The sequence below is a fragment of the Temnothorax americanus genome, unplaced genomic scaffold (assembly GCF_048541705.1).
Source record: "Temnothorax americanus isolate GAGA-0224 unplaced genomic scaffold, ASM4854170v1 Scaffold7, whole genome shotgun sequence".
Classification (NCBI taxonomy): Eukaryota; Metazoa; Arthropoda; class Insecta; order Hymenoptera; family Formicidae; genus Temnothorax; species Temnothorax americanus.
In genome coordinates this window covers 3336581-3355722 of record NW_027509792.1, presented here as the reverse complement: position 1 = coordinate 3355722, position 19142 = coordinate 3336581, and the positions used below count along the sequence as shown (strand labels likewise).

Sequence of the window (19142 nt, the reverse complement as noted above, 5' to 3'; positions counted from 1 at the left end):
ACCGTGGGTCCGTTTGTATTTCAAGTACCTGTACGCCCTCGCCTCGCGTCAGTGGACGATGCCTCCGGAGAACGGAGGACTCCGTCGAGTCGTACAAAGAGGAGGAAGCGTCTTCCTCTGTCGACGAGTCGCGCGAAGGCGATGTGTCTATCAGAGGCCAGACGCCTCGATCGTGCGTTGCACCTGCCGCCAATAGATCCTAGACCTGCCATCACGGCGGTGTGCATCGCGGCGACCGCGATTCGGCCGGTTAGAATCGTTCATGGCGCGCAGCTGCAACGGCTGCAATTGCCGTTAAGTGTATTGAGAGTGAAATTCTAGAGATTCTAGTGAGAGTTTCCAGATGATTCCCTTTGGGTACGGTGTGGACGTCGAGCCTCGGAAATGGAATTTAATATAATACGAAAGGATACTTCTTTACCTGTGGTACGGTACGTAAAGAACGTACCATAATGGACCATAACGTATCGTAACGATTTTTAAACTACAGTTTGGTTCTAAAGCCTTCTTTCTTATGGCCGACCGTGGTGATTGGTCCATTATATTCTTTTGAACTTTTGTATGGCTTTTGCCGAATGACCTACACTTGCTGGAGCAGTGAAATTGGATTTGGGATAATAAATAAGTTTTGTAGACTTTTGTAAAATTTTAAAATGCAAGTATTTGTGTAAAGTATGTCTCAATAGTTTCTAAGTAAAACGATTAGAGCATGTCGCTGAAAAAAAAGATGCAATAACGACAATTTTCTAAGTAACTTATTCACATGTATATATGTATTAAATATATTTATATAATACACTAAAGAGAGAGAGAGAGAATTAAATTATGAAAAAAGTAACTGCGATTCTGATTATATTTGTAGCGATGAGTATGCATATATATATTTTTGTTAATTCTAACTATTAGTTTATGCTTTAAATTCGAGTACAATGATGAAATAAAACGAAGTTGTGTTATTATAAAAATCATTTATTAATGAGCCTTTTCTGTTTTCTGAAAAATAGTATAGTCACATGAATAAGTTCTGCAAATATATGCATGCTTACTCTTACATTTCTATGAAATATCTTCAGTAAATAATTTATCTAGGAATTCTTGCTATCTCTCTAATAGCCATAGCGTGTATCGCAATATTGTAAGAGGTAAAACGCGTTAAAATGTTGATAAGCGACATATACGACTGCAAATAACCAAAAAGAGGATTCGAAACACTTTACCGGCAAGATATCGCGCGGTAAATCTCACATGGGCCGCACATCTTCGCGGGCCTCACTTGCTCATCGGTAGGTCACCTGCGCGTCACCTGTGCGTCATCGCGCAGGTAGCCTCCAGCTATTGACGAAGCCGTGCGCTATAGTAAGGCCTAGACTATCGTAATAAAACGATGTGAAGACAATACTCACTCATTGGGATCGTAATAGAAGGGAGGGAGAAGTGTCGTTGAGCGGTACAGCAGCCGGCGCAATCAAAAGTCCGGCTGATCCGGTGATGGTTGCTTTATCGGTGAGGTGGATTATCACACGTGCATGTGTACGAGGGGAGACGAGAGGGGGAGGTAGAGTAGGTGGTAGAAGTCACGAGGGGGCTAGTGGGGTGGTGGGGTAATAGAGGGGGGGGAGGTGGGGACCAACTACAAACTACTGAGTGTCCCTCCTATGTTCTGGATCACATCTCAACGGATGATAGTGTCACCACCTTCTCCATAGACCGAGGCGTCCGTCGTCTTGGCGAATTCGTTGATGTTGGGACCACTCTTCTCTCGGGGGCACCCTTCGTCGGGGGCCCGCGGTTCTTCGCTTGGTTGACTCTCGTTCTTCACCGGTGAAGCTGTTGGTTCTACGAAATATCTCGGTAAGAAGCTCTACCTTGAGCGGCGTCGTCTGTTCACCTGATATCACAACCGCGATTCACTACGCGCACATTATTACGTTGACATTTCTCCGAGTCTCGAATGTCACATTCGGTCGTTCTGCACTGGTTTCGGTTTCTTTCAAGCGTACCGCTCGATCGCCTACGAATTTGTTCGTTAGGGTCTTGTTGGACTTGTTCGTATCCTGTTTATACTTTCAATCGCATAATCGCACACCGGCTTGATACACACTCGGACGTTCACGCGCGCGACAACGGTGACGACGGCGCACGTTACCGTCGCATACAATCACTCGAAAACTTGGAAACTTGGGAACCGAACTATATAAGCTAAACAAAAGATCCTGCCGGAATTCGAAGGTTTTTAATAAAAGAGACTAGGCTTCACTAAAACTCCGTCTGAAGCAGCAGGTAGTATTTTAACCTTTAAAACTTTGGGTTGGTCCACCAAACCCAGCAGCTTCACGGTGCTGTCTCGGATCGTTCTTTCCTCTCGAGATACGGCAATATGGCCGTCGCCGCCGCCGCCTCCCAGCATCACGCTCTTAGCTCCGTGCTTCGGATCCCCCCCTCCCTTCCATTCGCGTCTCACACACGCTCGCGCGTCTCTCTACCTCCTGCCCCCTGTCTCTTTCTCTCTCCCACTCGTTCTCATTCGCATGTTTTCCGTCTACGGCCTTTCAGCCTCCCTCGCTCCTGAGCCTCGTCCTCCTCTCCTCACTCTCGCTCTTCCGTTTACCTGCGCACCGCATAACGCCTTCCCTTCGAGACTATCTCCCTTCGGCGTTTGCTTTTTTTATTTCTCTTTCTCTTTCTTCCGTTCACCGTTTCTTTGCCCTCCCACTTCTGGTGGAGAAAGAGAGAGAGATGAAGAGAATGGTAGAGGACTCTCAAGCTCCTCTGAGCCATCTTTTCTCTCTCCTTCGCTCCAAGTATTCTCCCGAGAGGGACGGTGAGAGTGAGAGCTTCGAGACGATCGCAAAGTACAAGTGGATACGAGACACTGCCGAGAGAAAGAGAGAGAGAGAGAGAGAGAGAGAGAGAGAGAGAGAGAGAGAGGGAGAGAAAGACAGATGGATATTGTAGGCGCAGGTAGGAGAGGCGCGGCAGTGGGGTTACGCAGGTAGCTAACGCGACAAGGACGGTCTCATGGGTTTCGCCGACGAGTGTGACCAGGACGGAACTATCGTCTCCGCGACGAGTTGCACAGATACAAACAGAACATCGAATCATCAACAAGGCGGGATCCTGGCCACCCGGCATTATCGTGTTTCTACAGTCATCTCTCTCTAACGCGTCGCTTCTTCATCTCCCTCTCTCCGTTCAATCATCTGCGAGAGAGATACCTGACGAGAGTTGTAACGGGAGGAACGTAGACGATCACGGTGTACGCACACGTGCATTATCATTTCTCTTCGTTCAGCTCCACTGTCTTTCTGGCTCTCTCTTTCTTCTGCCCTCTTTCCCTCTGCCTCCTTTTCTTCTCTCTCTCTCTCTCTCTCTCTCTCTCTCTCTCTCTCTTTCTTTTCCGTTCTCTCGCTGGTGCCAGCTTCGAGCCGCCTTGCTAACTTGAGAAGGATACACGCGGTCGAAGATCCTTAAGCGGAACGAAGACGACTGCGCAGACGTACGTTATCGCCGGCGTCTCGGCGTCCTTCTTACTTCGGATTTCATTTTCGTAGCTCTGTCCCGCTTCGGCTTTACTACCTTGAGAAGGGTAGCCGCGGGAAGGACTGCCATAGGAACGAGAAGGAGGACACGCACATGTAAGATTATCGTATCCGAGCTCTGGGCCTCCGCCTTCCATCTCCTTTTCCCTTACCCTCCTCGCTTCGATTTTATAACGCTCGCTCTTTATCTCGCCACCTTGAGAAGGATATCCACATACCAAACTGTATCCGAAAGGGATATCTAATAGAAGGACGTAAAGAGTCATCTGGCCGAATGTACGCGCTAAATAGGCCGATGGCAGATGCCTATTATCGAACGGAAAGGCATCCTTAGATATATTTATTTAAATTTTTATTTTGCAATATCTTTTTTATTCGGCTTATCGCTACGCGCGCTATAAAGAAAGCCTCTGCCTGAAACTATCCGCCTTAGATGATCGAGGCATCTTCCCGAGTCATCGCGAGACAGACGCGCACACGCACACACAACCAAACTCTTTCCTCTCATCTGCTCTTTCTCGCCGAATGAAAGAGAGAGAAAGAGAAAGAAAGAGAAAAAGAGCTTCTTCTTTATGGAGAGGAGAGCTCTATATCGTCTCGCGCGTCTCTTCCTCCTTTCTTTCTACCGCGCCATTGCGAGAAGGATATCCACGAGGGAGATCGGCCGATGGTGGGACGGAGAGAAGAAGTACGTTCATATATGTATGTCCGATTGATTCTCTCTTATACGGGGCACGCGGTAAGAGACGTCTATGCTGGACGCCAGATGCCGAAGAGAGCGGAGCTGCTGCTGGTGCTGCTGGCGTAGTCGCGCGAACGGAGATGGACTCGGGATCGAAAGAGCAAGAGATACGAGGCGGGAATGTTGTGGAAGGAGGGAGGATGGAAGAGGAGGGCGTGTGCGTGATGAGACGAAGAGAAGGAAAGATGAAGAGAGAGAGACAGAGAAAGAAACAGAGGAAGAGGAGGAGGAGAAGGAGGAGAAGAAATGGAGAAGCCGTACGAGCGACGAAGAGAACGGGCGTTGGCTACGCGCACGAAGGGAGATTAAAAGGAGAAAAAGAAGAAGATGGAATTAAAAGATGAAAAAAAGGAGGGAGTCAGGGAGTCAAAAGGAGGGAGAGAAAGAGGCAGGAGGGAGGAACACGAGGAGGGAGAGAGAGAGAGACCTCGTGAAAAATGGGCACCCAGCGAGAGAGGACAGCCTCGGGCTACGTCGCACGATGCGACCCTGCTCAGGGAGGGATTCGTTCCTCGTTCGTGGGCTCCGAACGCGCCGCGTATGTGGATCCGACGAAATCGACGCGTTTAATCGCTCTAGCCCGAGCGTTTTCCTCGGAGAATTTTGAGAGATACGAGCCACGCGGCCTAGACCGATTCGAATTCCTCGGATTACACCGACCCTTTTCTTCGGAGATAGCCCGAACGTGACGCTTTCCGTGGCGGATGAAGATAATTTGAACTCGCGCGCGCCTCTTTCCGTGGGAATCGTCACGATCTCCGCACGCTTGTGCGCAGCGTGGGTGGCTGCGCGCACACTTGCGTAGGTGGATCGAGTGGCAAAGTAAAAGAGAAGGAGGGAGAAGCAACGATTTCTGAGAGGGGTGGAATCCCGTACGCGCGGGTTGAGATATTTCTTTTCTGATTTTTTAGCTCCATTTTCGCGGTCCGTGGCGTATTTGCGTAGCGAATTAGGTGCGAGTGTAATCGCGCATCGGCGTACGCGCCAGCAGAAGTAACTGGCGGACCATCTTTCAGCATCGTGCTCGCGCTATGGGCGAAGAATCGGTCCCGGACGAGCGCGCGTTACGCGCGCGCGGCTTTCTAACGTCGACCTCGTGAAAGCAGATCGAAGTCCGATCCTCGCCGAGAAAATCCCTCTCTATTCATCGTATCTATCGACGCGCGCGCGTAGTCGTAAAGTCGCCTTCCGCGCCCACCTTCCCGCCGTATATCTCTCGCACCGACAGAATAAAACGCGCTCACCGGCCACATTTATGCAGATTGCAAAGCGTGTCGGAAAATGTGCGAGAACGTGTCCATAATTCAATTCGATCAAAGACAAAGTTTACTTTTAGAGTGACAATGTATAGAGTGGTTCGATACTTTTCGATACTTTTCTCAACACTACATTACCGTCACGCTTTGACCTATTTTAGTAAAATATTGCCTAAAGTTTTTGCTTTTGCAGGCAAAAACGCTCCTTTCAAAGAATATCAAAGTTTATTTGAAATATATTATTTCGTCAACACAATCTATAGTAAATTGAAAAAGAGATATTTTTCCACAATTTATGTATATATTTTCGCAAGAGGGAAATTGCCGCTGGTATTCGAGAAGGGGTATACATCATATGCTCGTTTCAGCAGAAGCATCCACGGACGATTCTGTCGTAGGTCGCGTCACCCGTAATTATGCACATCCCTCTGCATACTCGCCGACATGTTATTATCGGCGAAATGCGCGTTCTCCTTGGCAAAACGCTCATTTGTCACGTGTGCCGGGATAGAAGGGGTGAAGAGCGCGAAAATCATGCTCGGTTCATTATAATCTTATCCTATCTGCGCATTCCCGCTTCTTCGGCGCGAGCGAGACAAAAAAACCGCCGATTCTTGCTCGGATCTCTGGATCGCTTCGTCCTTATATTTCCTTGACAACGGACTTCTCGATTGTCATTCGTGAAATAGAATAGCTTGACGTAAGAATAGAATAACTTCAAGAAAATAACGACTAATTTACAAAGAATGGACTTTTTTTAGTGCAGAGCTTAAATAAATTTCAAAGATCTTATTGTTTTATGACTTTCAGACTTGTGCCGCACTTGGTGATAACGTCTTATATTGATAAATAGTTCCAAACAGATTCATTTTATATACTTAGCAAAAGTTAAAGCGTATTCTAGTTTCTTTTTCGCACATAATTATTGTTGGATGAAGTATGAGATTTTAGATTTCTCTTTTCTGATATAAAGACTACAGTAAAATAGTTTTGCTTTATTTTACATGTATCATGTCCTTTCTCACGTTAAATATAGCAGAATAAAATAGCCATATAAACTATATAATAATTTCAAACCTCTAATATATAAAAAGATTTCTGTAAAAAATATAAATGAGTAGAATATAAAATAACACTGAGATAATTTTAATGATATGCTAAGAGTATCGAGAGAGTCGGAGAGAGTTATGGCTGAGTACCTATTGATACATTTTATTTATGAGATTTTCGGTCTGCGTGACTCACTTTGGAGCTAATTTCTAAGTTTTATTCATAAAGAATAATTTATCCATATAATATTTATTTTACCGTTCTCATCACTATTACTATCGTTACGTGTAAGATGTAACATCGTCGAATGAATTAAAAGTGTAGACCAGATCTCGATTTCTGACTGACTGACAATGACCGACTGGTGATGCGTTGAGTGCAGTCATCGAAGTCTCCGAGCGAGTTTCGACGAAATTGCGGGTGCGACGAGACGTAAGGCAATGCCTTGTGCGGGCGTTGAAGTCTCCAGTGCCTCGTTATTAGACGTCTCGTAATCGCGTATAATAGTTCTCAACTGGTTCATCCGAGGTTCATTCAGAGAAACGTCAATGTTGCATCTATTCACGCACATGTACTTACACGTATGTGTACACACGTGCGCGCGTGTAGATCGTCACTACCTGTTCGCCGAGAGAGACCGGTCAGCTCTTGCCGGTTACGTCTTACCAAAGCAAATACCGGTGTGTTTACGTCTGGATATAAAAATGCAGCGAGGCAAACGAAAGAAGCGGTCGCGATATCTGTGTGTGTATATATGTATGTATAACGAGATTGATTTTTGGACATAATTTATTGAGATAATTTCGTATAAAATATTCTTATTATTTTTGTTTTGTTACTTTTTATTTTTATTGCAGCGTTTTAAACACAACAGGATGTCCTCAGGTAATCTTTTATCAGTTTACAATTAGATATATACATATAATTATATACACAATGTGAAGTAATATGTGGAGTAATATACATATATATATATATATATATATATATATATATATATATATATATATATATTGTATGGTAATAATAATGTATACACAGAAAAAAAGAATATTCTTGATTCGAAAATATTTTTAGTTTCAACGTAGAAATCTTGAAATGAGATTATATTGCGTTAAATGAAGAAAACTTGCTTGAAATCCTTTATACATATAGTTCAACCAAGAAAAAAAAGTTGAAATGAAAAATTGAAATTTTTATAAGAAGATTATAGATTGTTTCGTATATAAAAAAGATCACTATCTTCTGATAAATCATCTTCTTATAAAAATTTCAACTTTTTATTTCAACATTTTTTTCTTGGTTGAATTATATAAATGACTTATTAAAGCAAGTGTTCTTAATTTAACGCAATATAATCTCATTTCAAGATTTCCACGTTGAAACTGCAGATATTTTCAAATCAAGAATATCCAGGATTATTTTCTGTGTATAATAATGCTATAATGCTATATATGTATATATGTATATAGAAATATATACATATAGAAAGATAGAGACCTCTCTACTCTTCTCATTCTTGGATAAGCCATTTAGTTTGAAGGAGTTTTATAAAAAAAATATACAAAAATATGGAGTACTTATCAGCTACGATATACATATATATAATCCGCTTTGCGGGCGAAGCAGAATTTTCGCTCAGCAAGAAGTGATAATTTAAAATACCAGCCTGGCTGATCGGAAAGTTCTGTCCGGCTAATGCTAATTAAACGTCAATGCAAAAAATGAATCTGATTTATCCTGATGTCGATAATTATATTCCAGCGACCGGCTCGCAAATCGGCGTTTCTTACGCTCGCTCGCGCGCTCATATCGCGACATAAAAGAACTCTGAGCACGAGAGATTGGCGGCAGGAAGCGCAGCAATGACGCTCGTGATAACGGTATCGAAAGTGTTACGCATACGAGCATAAGCAGCCGGGCTCGTACATTCGCGAGGTTATCGGTGGTTTAAACGCGCTTTTCGACGACGCGTCGCGCTCCATTCGCGTTGTTAGGCGAGCCTAGTGACTTAAGCCGATTTCACACAGGTGAAACAATATATTTGCCCACAGTGAAACATTAAACTGACTGTTCTGTGAATCAACTTTGGCCACGTAAAAGGAATAATAATAAACAGAATATGACAATAGATTTGTAACCGTAACTTTTCCGATGTCCTATTATCTCATCATATCGGTAAGATTATCAATGTATATTTATACTTTTTTATAGAAATCTTTCTCGTACATTAGAGATTTGATTTATTAGTTTACATGACTTATTTTATTATTTCATGCATATGTATATTAACTGATTCATTAATAATACATTTTTTTTTAATTTTAACAATTAATTTTTTTCGAATGATTCAATATCTTGTTCCTGCAACTGTGGTTGCACGAGTCTGTGCGAAAGCGGCTTTACGCTATAGTAGAGCCGAGCGTAGAAACACGTGCGTTTAAAGCTCCTCTCTAATTTACCATAGCGCCACTAATCAGTCGTCGTGGAAAATTTACTCTCGCGAAATATCGACGTTGCACGTGAACATATCTTCGTACAAAACCACGTACGCCACTGAAGTGGCGTTTATCGCCCGGTACGTCGTTACGGGAGCTCCGTAACGATTATGTGCGAACCAATCCTGCGTCTACCTGGACGTGCAAGGATAATAATTGCCTAACGCGGACAATAAGTTGATCATCGGAATGACCAGACGCGTTTCATGCTCGGCTACTGTTGCAAGAATGCATCGTTGGAACCTTGAAGAGATCATACGACTTACAATTAGATACAAAAATAAATTTTGCCAGCCTGTATAATAAAATTCGTTTAGTTTTTCTAATAATATATTGTATATATATATATATATATATATATATATATATATATAAATACCGAACAGAATTTTATTAGAGATTATTTTTCTAAAAGTCAAAGTTGAAATATTTTTGCATGAAGGATAAATATGTATTAAAATAGTATTAAAAGAACATAAAAAGGACATAAAAAGACAATTTTTCATAGTCTATACTTTGCATTCTGAATTTTTTAAAGATAAAATCTTCTCTCTCTTGATGTTCTTTTTTATTTTACATCTTTGGCTTTGAGACGTTTGATGCCCGAATTAATTGCTACATTGAATGCACGATCAACGACTTTTGTTAATGCCACACTGTTGTCGCGCGACTAAGCAACTACGTAATAACACGAGGACGCGATCGAGGTACGATAAATTTCGTCGGTAATTGCGCAACTGGAACTGCGCTTAAGATGCGCGTGTAATTAGTGTTAATGTTGCTTGTTTTTGTACTCGGCCGAACGTTCTTATCTTAATATTCATCTACGTATCTTTAATTCCCTTGCGAGAGAAAAAGTATCTGGAAATAGTCAAGTTTGTAATGCAAGGTCAGCTGCATTTCATAATTAATTATATCGACTTGTATGTTAATCTTTACATTATATTTTAGAAAATATTCCAATCTTACAAAATATAATATAAATATGATTTAATTAATTAATTCTGTAATATGTGTATCTTATATGAATGTATAGATTTGAGTCTGATTATATTCGTGACGGTAAAAATTTATCACAATGATTACTATATTTTCTTTTTATTTGCGCTTGTCTGTCGCATTTACTTGTATCCTTTCAAGTTGTGAGATGCACAAAATTATTGTATATTTTAAACGCAGAGATAGCGTAATAATACTTATATATCGAAAACTGGTCTGGTAGAAATCGATGAGCCATCCGTAGCGCGCAAACGAGACACTGACAAAACGAGTCCAAATCTGAATTACCGAATCGAGTCACGATTAATGGACGCAATTAGTCTCAGCGCGAAAACAACTCGTTGTGCCAACAAGTGGAAGGTGGATCGGCGAAATCAGGTTGTCGAGAGGATCCCGCTGAACCAGAAAAAGAACTTTCTTCGGCCGATTCTCTTGCACAAACACACACGCACGCACACATACACATACATACACTAACGACATCAACATTAATCGCGTATCTTTCTTAAACACATGCAGTACAATTAACTGCGTAGCAACTAAAAGTGGCCATTAAATTTAACCGCTCTTGCGTAATGCTGCGAAGAAACTATCTGTTTAACCTTTGGATTATTGTGCGAATGAGATCTATATTTGTATTTCAAAAAATATGTGTAAGCTTTATATTATCGAGAAATTTTTATTTTGTTTGACACAACTTCGATTTCGAAGTAGAAATCAAAGTTTCTCTCGCTTCTAGAAGTTCTGTACTTCTGTACTTAACAGGATTTTTCTTGCAGACTGCCGATTTTAGATCTAGAATAGTTTCACGATATACCGGTAATGGCCTTGTGACCTGAGTCGCGTCGGGATCGCGCCGAGAAACCCGACGTGGAATTTCGCCGTCTCGCCGATAAATCGATCGCGTAGGAAATTAAGTTGCCCTTGCGCGTAACGGTACCTGTAAAATCGCGCGGATACCCAACGGCTGTTCTTACGTCGTTGTCCGGTACGTTGCTACGCCCGGCATCGCCGCTTCCATAAGCCGGCGAAATTACAGCGTGATCTCGAACGCGGGCCGTTAACTTTTCGCAAGAACGGAAAACAGTTACCCCGTTCAGACATGCGTCCGGTGCGTCTTGCGTTCCGGAGGGCGAGGAGGAGAGAAATAAGGAGGGCGTTTCATTGACTCGAGAGCAAGTGCGGTTTAATGGTCACGACGAAACGAGACAGTACAACCGCGTGCCGTAATTCGCGAGAGGGTTTTTCCTTGGGACAACGACGACGCGGCAGTCCCGACTGATTTCGTTAACTGGTCGCTTCCGCGACGTAATTGGCTGAATCGTTCTCTGAAAAAGGCATGCGATGATATTTCAGAGAGGTTATTTGTACAAAAAAATGTCCTTTTCGACCGGTAAATTAATCGAATAAATCGTTCAACGCATGATTTTTTTGTAAAGTAACGAAAATTACAAAAGATAGCGATAACGACGGAGTGTTCCGCTTATTTTTAAAGCCATCCAAGTTTCCAGTTTTACAATATATGTTACAAATTTGAAGCAAACATTGTGTGTGTGTATTCGGATTAATGTTGAATAAAGTAAAAATTAAACTCGAGAAAGCAAATAATGCCGATTTAAAAAACTAAGATTTAAAACAGATAGGTACTTATACACTCAAAATTTGGAAGTCAGGTCGGTAAGGACTCTCGATCGAGACTGAAATTTTTCTTACAAGATAAAGAACAAAAGGTAAGAGGTTTCGCTTAGATTCGGCAAATTTCGGCGTGCCATCGGTGAAAATGTAAATAAATATATTAAGGAAAATTTGTTTTCACGTCGGTGGCTTAACAGAGGCAGAAGCAAATAGATGTAAACATTACAATAAGCATTGGAGAGAACCGGTGTGTGATTCTATTGTATGTATATTTTTGGAACATACTGCAATATTGGTATAAATTATTATAATTAATGTCGATTTTAATAAAATTTTCGTAATTAATGCTAGTTAAACAAGAATAAAAAAATTTGTATTTTGTGTTTAAATGTAATTTTCATTTCGTATATTTATATAGACTTCTTAAAGAATATATATGCGCCACATACGATAATTCAAAGCATCCACGAAATGATAACGACAAATTCCATTAATGACTTAACTTGATAACTCCAATTGAATTAAATCTTTGTTTACTCGTCGCTGTCGCGGGAATTATCGTGCATAATTTAAAGAAGCTTTTTTTTATCAGCCAATGCAGGTACATGTCGCTTATTAACTTTCCATCGAATATGATGCCTATACGTAACTTCCAGCGTAATTATCGTTTCGAATTAATGGATAAGCATAAAGCACAAGTCCATGTCCGGACTTACGTGCCTGCCAATATTCCCTGATTAGATTGAGAATCGTGTTCATTTGGAGAGCCACGGTTAGGTCGCGAATTCGTAAAAATTGTTAAGGGGCGGCACAAAATTTGCATCCTTTTCGTTCGAGTATTCCGGTATGCATAAATCCGAAAGAAGGAGCGAGAGAAGAATTCTGATGTGTGACCAATGAACGCTTACAGTAAAACGACACTAGGGTACCCGGTGATATAAATACTCGTGTGTGTGTGCGGATGTATGCTATACTGGGCCTATATATACATGATTCGTGAACGCTGCAATGGCCTGACCAGCAGCCATCGTGGGTCGGGGAGAACAGCCATTGGGGAGCCCGCCATCAAGGATCCACGAGGCATAATTTGGAGATTGTTCGTGGCCGTCGTTGTGTCTGATGTTATATTTTATGAATTATCTAACTACTATTTTTAAATAAGAATTTTATATCAGGTGCTTGTATATCAAGCGTATGTAATAAACGGAATACTTTATTAAAATGTTATTAAAAAGTAATTTCCTCTTTATCTGAATTTAGTTAAACGCTATTGTCTCTAGTAATTTAAAGTCTTAACAATAAATATCTCGATAGTTGAACTTCGAATAAAAATTCCTAAAGCAAATACTTGAAATTAATTGAAGAAAAAGATTTTGTTACCGTTCTTAATTGTACTTTACTATTCCTTCGCTGTACCTAATTATTCTCGATATTTAATTTCTCAAAAGTTTTTGGTTCAAATTTATGATGAAAAGATATTTCAAATTTTTTATATACATTTGACTTTTTCCATAATAACGACGTATCTGGTTTTCAATTATTATAAGGAACACGATATAAAGTAAATAAGCATGTATCAAAGTATACTTAAGCTTACTTAAGAAATCGATGCGTATTAATCACAGTCTCAGTTTATTTGCCTTATTCGACGGTCGTCATACCTCTGCTTCTGTCTAAGAACGCTAAAAGTTCACCGCTGCTTTTATGCCCGGCTGCACATGCATTATTTATCTCGTCTCTCATTATAAAATCATGCCAACCAGAAAGAGAGGAAAAAAAAGCGAAGCTCGCGGTGGAGGCCGTCATTTATTTCTCGGTCGTTGATAAGTTTCGCCCGAGGATTTTCGCACGATTAGAAGAAGCTCGCGGTGGCAGCAGCGAACTGCGGTTCCATCATCGTTTGATACGTAGTCATTAGAGATCTGTTAAGATGTCGTCGTTTAGCGATCTTTTATTATGCATAGCTCAATTACGATAGGAGGAAGAAGGATGAGGCTGACCGGCGCGCGACTGCGGCAATTGCCTCTCCTATCGGCTTTACATATTGTCCAACGATGCCGTGGATAAGCGTAAGAGATAATTTATCATTAGGCGTTACGCAATTAACGTTGATTGCGCATCTCCCAGAGACCCGTACTCGTGTGTAAGCGCACGGAAAAACTTGAATCCCCGAGCGAGTTTGTGAAGGTATATTAATTACTTCGCGATTACGCAATAATGCGACAGTGCTTCGCGCGGTCGCGGTAATTAAGAGCGGAATAAAAACATCTTAGAGACCTTCCCTCTCCGTGCGTTAATTACGTTGCGCGGACACACGTGGGATACGCGTATAAATTGCGCGCGGCGTATACCTAAGAGCCGAAATGTATTACGGCTCTTAAATATTCCCTCGCATTATATTAAGGTCATCGAATGTGCTCGGCGCGCGATCGTGTTACCTCCGCGTGATTCAGCAACGGAGAAAAATTGGTTTCTTTAATCTTGCGCGCATTGCGCGCGAGAGCTGATACCTCGCTACTATGCATTCAATCCCGGACAGCTGAATCAATCTTAATTAGTTGTCCCAACTAATCTTAGAAACCTGTTAAGTGTATTCGTAATTTGATCCTGAAAAATACGCGTGTAAAATCTACTTACACAAATCGCTACATTATATAACGTATTATAAAACGCAGGTTAACACGTGTTAAAGAGCTCTATTCTTCTAGTTTACTTTTACGGAAATTAGACAAATGTAGGATATATGGAATGACCAGCGAAAACTGTGATGTTTACTCTAATTGTGTAATATATTCAAAGAATAAAGTGCTGAAAGATACCTTTTGTCCTTCTTGAAAATAAAGATTTTTTTTAACCCAATACTCTATATACATTCTAGATCTTGATATATTTGATGATTCCTGAAATTCTTCTAGAAATTCCTTTAAATTCAATAGGTATTACAATCTATCTCTCATACACGTAGCGGATTTTTCATGCGCTCTTTCTTCTTTAGCGTCTTTAGGGTCCTACTTCGGACGAAGCTTATCCTTCTGCTAGATAATCTTTTTTCCTTGGTCATTTCAGTCAGGTAGAGGCCTATATATATACATAGGCCTTTCCTACCTGCTTGCTGAGAGATTTACTTCTACATACCTGCGATACATGGTCAATATATATTTCGGCAACGCACACGTGTGTGTTTGTGTGTTTGTGTGTGACGCGCGCGTTCACGTCGACTAAGCATATTCCTACCCAGTAGACCAGTGGACCGATGATCTTCTACTACTCTATAGAAAATGTTAAAAAGAAATACACCTGCCAAAGGTTGGGGAACACCCCCGACAGAGTTCTACCTGTCGGAGTGTAAAAAGCCAAAAACCTTTGCCACATCTCTGTTTCTTCCTTTTCTCTCTTTTGTAAAGAGAGTTTCCCGCTACTTTTTCGTTACCACCAGAGGGCCGTATATATCGGGTGCACATCTGAAACATAGCCGTGAGAACGATCTCTTCTTTCTCGCGTCCTAATTGAATTCGGGTAAAAGAAATGATTTATTATCGAGTATCCAAATGCTGCATTACAATTGAAGCGAGGAAGGCTTATTCCCTAGATATAATAATTAGTGGCTATTTTAATTTTTCCTTTCTTACGCACATATAAAATCGTAATAAGTTATAATCTCATCTATGAAAATTGAGAGAGTAATGAATGTAAAATATAATAAAAATAAATGTATGATTTAATGAAATATCTATATAGTAATTTTTAAAGATCACCTTAGACAATCTATAATTCTTAACATTTCAAAGATATCTTAGCCCCGATTTATAACTTCTTTGATATATATGTTAGTTAAAAGATATCTTTAAGACGTTTTATTTGAGATCATTTCGTGACAAAGATGTGAGACGCATTAACAAGAAAAATGAGCACGAGAGAGGAACTAGAATTGCTTAATAAATCGGTATATCAATGATTTAATTCTTACGTATTTTAATTTATCTTCTATTTCGCGTTCCTCTTCTTAGCTTAGCTTAGAAATAACTGTGCGCATGCTTCAAAAATATCTTATAAAAGGTAACTTTCAGATATTTTTTTCAGAAAGTCTTAAAAACATTCTTTAGATATACGTGTTATTTAATTATAAAAAGATCACTATTCTGAATTCCAACACGATTGCAGATCGTATATAATGGCCATAACGAGAATGTCAAAAATGTCGCAACCATTGTGACAATTAATTCGATTCACCTTACTGTCGCATTATTTATAATGAATTTTTTTTTTGACGTATTTTTTAGCGCGCGCAATGATATAGAATTGAAATTAGACGAATGGCGATAGGGGATAACGAACCCTGTTACGCAATGGCGAATTTGCATTTGCTGCCGCCGCGGTGCGCCGGTATTACGTAATTATGTCTCGTATTAGCGTGGGCAGCCTTTGAAATGTGGGAATATATAATTAGTGTATAATAATTATAGCGAAAATCGGAATCGTCGACGTGTGATACCACACTACATATTATCAGCTCGGATCGGGCCGCGTCGTTAATCAACGTCACCATTGAATATAGTCGTAAGAACAACGAATATAATATCGTTTAACGTTATATCATTAATGTCGCTGTGTAGAAGTCCGATAAATACACGATATCGTACACCATCTTGCGATAAACAAGTGCGCCAGTAATTTCCTAGAAAGTTACTTATACCGATACCGCACACCTCATTAATGCGGCGAATTAATTACATTGCATTTATTTGCCTCCAATTGCAAATCGTGTTTTCGCGTGTGCCGACGCGAATAAAATTGAGTCTGTCGTCTGTAAAAGTTTCTTTGATTAGATTGATGGATTTTCGCAATTGCCTTGATCGCGCGATTTCACAAAGGCGATGGAAGATCTAACACCTGGATGTTGACGTTTATTTAAAACTCGACGCGCTTAAACTAGTTTTTATCCGGTGTTATTATGTAAATTAGACAGCCGCTTTTTAAACGTTGGCACTTTCAAAGGTGCATTTAAGCTATATTGATACAAATAGACCGGCATGTGAATCAGCGCGGTATTAAAAAAAAAATGTAGATTTTATATTAGGAGAATTTTTATCGGTGAGTTGACATAACAGTTTCGCATAAAAGAAAAACGTTAATGGCGCGTTAAATGAACTTTATAGAAATGACAGGGAAGAAATTTGCTACTATCGCTTGGCAGAAAAAGATTTAGACAAGGCGAGTAACGTTGCTTCATTCTCGCATAATTATCTTATTCATTATCCATGACGCTTGTTATGTAATAGTTCTGAATATTCAAATTAATTGGAAAAAAATATTAATGCAGGATAAGTTTCAACGATAATTATATTAAAATGGAGAAAAATATGTTCTGAATTTGATATTATAAAAATACATAGAGACGGGAGCGATAGCTTTGCGTAAAGACTCAAAAGAATGTACTATCGAATCATATAGTTTTTTTGTAAAAAAAAAGCGAGGCATAAATATCCAGCAAATAAGGATTACTAATTGAAACTATTTTTGTCTTATTATTTGTTCTGACTTTTTCATCGGTTCCATATTTCGCAGATTGGTGTAAAAATCTTCATTCATCAACAATTAGGATTTAATAATAAATGCAATTCGCAACTCGCGTCACGTTTCGGTCGAAAACCATATCATTAAGTCAAATTTCACGCGGCGAGCCGCGATAGCCTTCCTATTTTGCACGTGTACTGTCTCTCTTTCTCTCTCTCTATCTATCTCTCGCCGTCCAAGTGACTCGCTCGTAAATCTGTTATACAGTTACAGGAAATATTATCCTGCATCTAGACAAGACCTGAATGCGTAACGCGAAGGACCAGGTAGCCGATCAAGTCGACCGGCCGGCTAGCCGGTCAGCCGGTCTTAAGGATTGGGATAAGCGTGAAAGAGGAGGAAGAGAGAGAGAGAGAGAGAGAGAGAGAGAGAGAGAGAGAGAGAGAGAGAGAGAAAATCAAAGCGCGGGGTGATATTAAAGGATAAAAGAAGTAAAAATAATTAATGCGGCGGAGACATCGCGGAACGCAAAGAAAGTGCAGCGAGCCGACATACATGGCTTGCACAGGCGGGTTTCCCTACTCCCTATCGGTAAATTGCAATTTTCCCCTCACTCGCGACATGACAACTTTCTGGGCGCCTTCTGTGTTATTAATTACGATCAAGCATGCGAGACGATTCGTGTGCGCTGGTTTTCCGCGAAAACAGGCTACCGATCATAATCGTTCGACCAATCATAATCGCTCGAGCGAGCGAACGAACAGTTCGCTCCACGAGCGGCGGGGGATGTGTGTGCGCGCTCCGACGTCGAATCATATAATTTATGGATTGTCGAATGTGAGTATAACAACTGTTCCGTTAGTTCGCGCTTATTCACGCAGAATGGAAAAAGAACCGCGGGGTATCTCAAGCGTTACGGCGAACAATAATTTCGTTTGGATACACGTTTCGCTTTTTCCTTCTTTCGACTGTGTCGGATCGCAGCAGTCATAAATGATTGACGCGTGCAAATTTCGCATGCGTACGTAACACGCCCGATATTATTTCGTCTGCCTTTCCTTCGGAGAAATAATTTCAATTTTATCTTTTTTATTAGCTTGAGGCTTAACTTGTAGGAGGACTTAACTTTTTGCGAGTAAAACATTATCGATTATTCAAGGAAGAATATAATATTATAAAAATGTCGACAGTACGATAGAAAAAAATATTATTTTTTTATTTCTTTCATTGATAATCATATCCTGGTATCGTTAGAAATCTGTCAAAGATATTTATGCAAACGATGCGTCAGTCTGACCTGCATGCCGATAACAACGTTCTACAAATTTTCATTAGCGATATATTCGCATGCCCGCGGGGCTTTAGCCGGCGGATAGTGCGAGCTTGATTTATAGAACCGCGCTCCGTAGATTTCGCGGTATAATGTGCTTTATGAAGTCAACGTTATTTATGCATTACAAATACGTACGCGGAGCGCGACGGCAGCGAGGCGCACGACCGCGTTCTCAAGGAACTCCCGCGATGAACCGGTCCGAGATAAAGAATTGATAAACGGCAACGATTCTCGGGCGGCGTGTGTGCAGCCGTTCGCCGATGGTCCCGCGAGGACATTTTTCCGTTCGGCGATCGGCGTCTGGTCGGCCGCGGTAGCCGATCGCTAATTGCCGGCAAATATTAGAAATCGATGGTGGAGTAAAAAGGAGTGCTTTGAATTATATAGCGATCTCAGGGCGGAGCGCGAGATAATCTAACTTATCAATGGCGGAAAAGAGATCGTTTTTATTCTGCGCGAGCGACGCATTGGGTTGCAGCTCACGTCCATCCATCATCATTGCGCCTCTTTACTTTGCAATGCAAAACGCTCGGGCAGCGGCGATTAACCGGCGCGGCGCGCGGTAATCCGCGGCCA

At 41.0% G+C, this 19142-nt stretch overlaps 2 protein-coding genes across 4 annotated transcripts in view; one reads left to right on the top strand and one right to left on the bottom strand.

Annotated features, from left to right (window-relative positions):
• Grh (grainy head) overlaps positions 1 to 5832 on the bottom strand; it is a 116070-nt gene extending 110238 nt beyond the window's left edge. The window contains exon 1 of one of the 3 annotated variants that reach the window (XM_077422291.1): positions 1404 to 5832. The gene's annotated coding sequence lies outside the window, so the exon portion shown is untranslated. The remainder of the gene's footprint in view (positions 1 to 1403) is intronic. The other 2 variants (XM_077422290.1, XM_077422289.1) reach the window with 2 other exon arrangements.
• The window catches only part of Gwl (serine/threonine-protein kinase greatwall), a 150433-nt gene that overhangs the window by 123719 nt on the left and 7572 nt on the right, over positions 1 to 19142 (top strand). The gene's annotated exons all lie outside the window — the stretch shown is intronic.